Raw genomic sequence first — 6,050 nt, forward strand, 5'->3', positions numbered from 1 at the left:
CAGGGTAGAGTAATATTAATTGTAGCTTCTTCTCTTTTATCACTTTAAGTCTATCATGTGACTCCCTGTGACTTGTAGAGTTTCTGCTGAGAAATCAGCTGTTAACCTTAAGGGAGTTCCCTTGTATGTTATTTGCCGTTTTTCCCTTGCTGCTTTCAATAATTGTTCTTTGTCTTTAATTTTTGCCAATTTGATGACTATGTGTCTCGGCATGTTTCTCCTTCGGTTTATCCTCTGTGGGACTGCTTCTTGGACTTGGGTGGGTATTTCCTTTCCCATGTTAGGGAAGTTTTCAACTATAATCTCTTCAAATATTTCCTCTTTCCTTTCTCTCTCTCTTCTCCTTCTGGGACCCCTACAATGTGAATGTTGTTGCATTTAATGTTGTCCCAAAGGTCTCTTAGGCTGTCTTCATTTCTTTTCATTGTTTTTTCTTTATTCTGTTCCCCAGCAGTGTATTCCACCATTCTGTCTTCCAGGTCACTTATCAGTTCTTCTCCTTGAGTTATTCTGCTATTGATTCCTTCTAGTGTATTTTTCATTTCAGTTATTTTATTGTTCATCTCTGTTTGTTTGTTCTTTAATTCTTCTAGGTCTTTGTTAAACATTTCTTGCATCTTCTCGATCTTTGCCTCCATTCTTTTCTGAGGTTTTGGAACATCTTCACTATCATTATTCTGAATTCTTTTTTTCTGGAGGGTTGCCTATCTCCACTTCATTTAGTTGTTTTTCTGGGGTTTTATCTAGTTCCTTCATCTGGTACATAGCCCTCTGCCTTTTCATCTTTTCTATCTCTCTGTGAATGTGGTTTTTGTTCCACAGACTGCAGGACTGTAGTTCTTCTTGCTTCTGCTGTCTGCCCTCTGGTGGATGAGGCTATCTAAGAGGCTTGTGCAAGTTTCCTGATGAGAGGGACTGGTGGAGGATAGAGCTGACTGTTACTTTGTTGGCCAGAGCTCAGTAAAACTTTAATTCACTTGACTACTGATAGGTGGGGCTGGGTTCCCTCCCTGTTGGTTGTTTGGCCCGAGGCAACCCAACACCAGAGCCTACCTGGGCTCTTTGGTGGAGCTAATGACAGACTCTGGGAAGGCTCAAGCCAAGGAGTACTTCCCAGAACTTCTGCTGTCAGTGTCTTTGTCCCCACAGTGAGCCACAGCCACCACCCGCCTCTGCAGGATACCCTCCAACACTAGTAGGTAGGTCTGGTTCAGTCTCCCTTGGGGTCATTGCTCCTTCCCCTGGGTCCCGATGCACACACAACTTTGTGTGTGCCCTCCAAGAGTGCAGTCTCTGTTTTCCCCAGTTCTGTCAAAGTCCTGCAATCAAATCCCACTAGGCTTCAATGTGTGATTCTCTAGGAATTCCTCCTTCCATTGCCGGACCCCCAGGTTGTGAAGCCTGACATGGGGCTCAGAACCTTCACTCCAGTGGGTGGATTTCTGTGGTATAAGTGTTCTCCAGTCTGTGAGTCACCCACCCAGCAGTTATGGGATTCGATTTTACTGTGATTGCACCCCTCCTACCATCTCACTGTGGCTTCTCCTTTGTCTTTGGATGTGGGGTATTTTTTTGGTGAGTTCCAGTGTTTTCGTGTCGATGATTGTCTAGCAGCTAGTTGTGATTCTGGTGTTCTCACAAGAGGGAGTGAGAGCATGTCCTTCTACTCTGCCATCTTGGTTCCTACCAGCTTAGGTCGTTGAATCATTCCTGTTCATGGCAGGAGACACTAGAAATGAGCACTGGCTTAAAGGAGTCCACAATCTGGTGCCATAATAACATAAACAAATATGGCAGAGTTATAGATGGACTGTGTTATTTTTGAGATGTGCACAAAAACTATGAGGGTTCAGAGGACAATTCCTGTCCTATGTTCTGTAGTGGGCATTAAGGAAAGGGTGACAGAAGGAACATTGCTGAGCTGTATTTTAAGCGATGAAGGGGAGGCTTCTAGGAAGCATAGGGAAAGACACAGAATCTTTAAAGGAGCTGGTATCCCAATACCAGTGAGAAATTCAATGTAATTGAAGTGTAAAGTGAATGATTGTAGAGGCCTAAGGAGATCAATTTGCGAAACAGCTTGTATGCAAAAATAAAATCTTTTAACCCAACCTTGAGATAAGTCCTTAAGCAGGAGAAAGACCTGTTTGGATCTATTTTTTAAGGTAATTTGTGGAGGAGGAATGAGCAAAAGAATCGTGGTGAAAGACAACGTACAGATTGGGAGAAAATATTTGCAAACTATGCTATCAACAAGAGATTAATTTCCAAAATATATAAACAGCTCATACAGCTTAATATCAAAATAACAAACAATCCAATCCAAAAAAATGGGCGGAAAACCTAAATAGACATTTCTCCAAAGAAGACATACAAATGGCCAATAGGCACATGAAAAGATGCTCTATATCGCTAATTACCAGTGAAATGCAAATCAAAACTACAATGAGATATCACCTCACACCAGTCAGAATGGCCATTATTAAAAAGTCTAAAAATAATAAATGCTGGAGAGAGTGTGGAGAAAAGGGAACCCTCCCACACTGTTGGTGGGAATGTAAATTGGTGCAACTGTTATGGAGAACAGTATGGAGGTTCCTTAAAAAACTAAATATAGTGTTACCATATGACCTAGCAATCCCACTCCTGGGCATATATCTAGAGGAAACTAACTCAAAAAGATACATGCACCCCAGTGTTCATAATAGCACTATTCACAATAGCCAAGACATGGAAGCAACCTAAATGTCCATCAACAGATGAATAGATAAAGAAGATGTGGTGTATATATATATATATATATATATATATATATATATATATATATACACACACAATGGAATATTACTCAGCCATAAAAAAATAATTAAATAATGCCATTTGCAGCAACATGAGTGGACCTAGAGATTAACATACTAAATGAAGCAAGTGAGATGGAGAAAGACAAATATTATATGATATTACTTATATGTGGAATCTAAAAAAATGATACAAATGAACTTATTTACAAAACAGAAATAGACTCACAGACATAGAAAACTAAGTTATGATTACCAAAGAGGATGAGGGGGAAGAGATAAATTAGGAGTTTGGGATTAACATATACACACTACTCTGTATAAAATAGATAAACTACAAGATCCTATTGTATAGCACAAGGAACTATATTCAATGTCTTCTAATAACCAATGATGGAAAAGAATATGAAAAGGAATATATATATATATACGCATATATTTCTATCTCAATCACTTTGCTGTACACCTGATACTAACACAGCATTGTGTAAATTGACTGTACTTCAATAAAAAAGTAAAGAATGGTAGTAAAGTGAGAGGTTAAGAGACTGTTAAACAGCTCAAATGAGAAAAGATTAACACAAGATAACAAGAGCATAACAGTGTTGTACGAATGGCCAATTTTAGAGTAGGAGATGGTTTGGGAGTAGATCAAATAGTTGATTTAAAGGAAGAATAGAAGCTGAGAAGGAGCCCAAGTTTTCTAGATTAGGAAATAGGAGAGCTAATGAGGCCCCTGACTAGGATAAGAAATAGAGAGATACAATAGGTTTTGATGGGAAGGTAATTAGTTAATCTTAGATTAATGAGAAATATCTAACTGGATGTGTTCAGTATGAGTTGAAAATATGGATCTGAAGGTCAGGGCTGAAGTTTTAGATTGTTATCATCAGCCTATTGATGGTAATTGGATCTATAGTGATTGTCAAATCATCCAAGGAGAAAATATACTCACTTGCAGAGTGAGAAAAGATGGACTGCTAATTGCTTCCCTCAAACTCTATCCTCCATCTCCTCCTAATTTTAATCTTGTGTCTAAGAGAACAGGCAAGGTGTCTTGACTTCTTCAGCAGCTTGGCCTGTGTGACTTATGGGACATAGAGGATGTGCTCTATGGAATGTCCTAGAAAGTTTCTTAAAAGAGGCAAGGCACTCCTTTCTCTTCTGTCTCTCCTTCTTCCAGATTGCACAGGACAGAATGTTTGGGACATGATGTAAACTTGAGGATGGAAGTTATTTATTATGATGCAGCCTTCCTAAAGACCATGGGAACATATTCTTGTAGAGTTTTCCATCTTATTTAAGCCACTTGTGTCAAACCTAATCCCAACTAATAAAAATGAGTACTAATGTTATTGCAATGAGAAACTCCTACATTTAAGGAATGATCTGAGAAGGAATTGCCGGTTGCAAAGACTGAGAAAGGTGAGACAGAAGGGCAGGGCATACTAGAAAGCAAGAGAGAAATACAGCTTGAAGAGGTAGATGGAGACAATAGTGGCAGATGTTTGAAAAAAATCAGGCAGAAGGGACTTGAATATAGGACCTTAAATTTAGAACTCCAAAATTCCTGTTGACTTTTAAGAGAGCAATTTCAAGAGAGTGGTAACCAAGTGAAAGCTAAGTTAAAGTGGGCTTCTAAGTGAATGAGAGTCAGAGAGGCTGAATTAGTATTTAATTTCAGGAATTAGGGAAATAGGGCAATAGGTTAAAGATAAGATAAAGTGGAAAAAGAAATGCTTGGTGTCTTTTCTCACAACTAAACTGTATCTCCAATTATCATGATTCTGCTAATATTGGCTATTGTTTATTAAATTAAGAGGTTGCTTATTCTTTGCTAATAAACTCAAAGCCTTCAAAATAAATGAGAAATGAATGGCCCTTCACAATCAAAGTTGATTTCATTTTGGGACCCAATTCTTTCCCTAATATTGTGATATTCTGGAAAATAAAATACTTCCAACTCCAATTCTGTGGAGGCAGATGTGTGGGTGTAAAGGTGGTAGGCCGAGAAATACTATGGCACTCTAATGTCTGAAATGAATGAAAATCCTTTTAATTTTGAAGAAGTTCATATCCAGTTATACAAAGTTGTGGGGGACGTCACTTATTTGTATGAAGGGTTTTCAACAGCACATAAGGAAATGCAAGGATACTGGGGCTTCATATGTGACTCATTTGCAAGTTCTTTTACTCACCTTTTTTCTGCTCCCCAGGCACTGGACAAGAGCCCTGGTGTCTTTCCTTCTTCTCTCCCCTCCTCCCTACCTCCTTCTTCTTCTCCCTCTCTTCCTTCCTTCCTTCGTTCCTTCCTTCCTTCCTTCCCTCCTTCCCCTTGTTTCCTTCCTAGGAGAAAGGATGCATTTACATTAGGATAGAAACTGTGCAAGTGAGGGCAATGTACTGGGATCCCAATATGCTTGGAATATTTTAATACATTTCCAAGGGTAAGTGGCAAGTGGTTCTCACTAGAAGAAAATGTGAGTTAAAAATTGGGGCCAGGAGCTAAGTTCACCAAGATCAAAGATGATCTACTTTTAGATCAAATAAAATACTGACCAATGTAAACATGTTGAATTTATGGATATGGCATAGATCATATTTAGTGAGATGGTTTCAAGCGAATGTCTTACTTTAATAACAAGTATTACATCACAGGATATACTTTATGATTGGTGAAAAATGAAGTCAAATGAATGCTGTGGGGATTTTTTATTAATGTGTAAGTTCAATGTTTTTGGACTACTTGTAAATATTTAAAAGATTTTTTTTTTTTTTTTTTTTTTTTTTTTTTTTTTTTTTTGTGGTACGTGGGCCTCTCACTGTTGTAGCCAAGGACTCTCAACCACTGCGCCACCAGGGAAGCCCTATTTAAAAGATTTTAAATGCTTTTTTTTTCGTGTATTTTTCTGAAAGAAATTGGTTAGACCCTAGGGAAAAAATTCTATGTGCATTATGATCTTCATTGGAAGACTTAAGAAGTAGATAGATCTCTATTTCTGTTAGGAAAGAATGCTTCTCCTGCCTTGCTGGATTTGCTTGCCAACAGAAGAGATGAATGTACTTAGTAACGTGTAAATTCCTATACAAAGTCCAGCCAGTGTTCAGTTCAATGATTCGCAACTTAAGATATTGGTTTAAAACCATTCAAGTAGAATGGATGAAATTACTTTTTTACTTTACAATGACCCCATGACTTTGGGTGGTGTGGGAAATGGAGACGTTCTCAGAACTCCACCCTTAAGTGTTGCA

This window comes from Neophocaena asiaeorientalis, unplaced genomic scaffold (genome assembly GCF_003031525.2).
Source record: "Neophocaena asiaeorientalis asiaeorientalis breed wild unplaced genomic scaffold, Neophocaena_asiaeorientalis_V1.1 scaffold938, whole genome shotgun sequence".
NCBI classification, from domain to species: domain Eukaryota; kingdom Metazoa; phylum Chordata; class Mammalia; order Artiodactyla; family Phocoenidae; genus Neophocaena; species Neophocaena asiaeorientalis.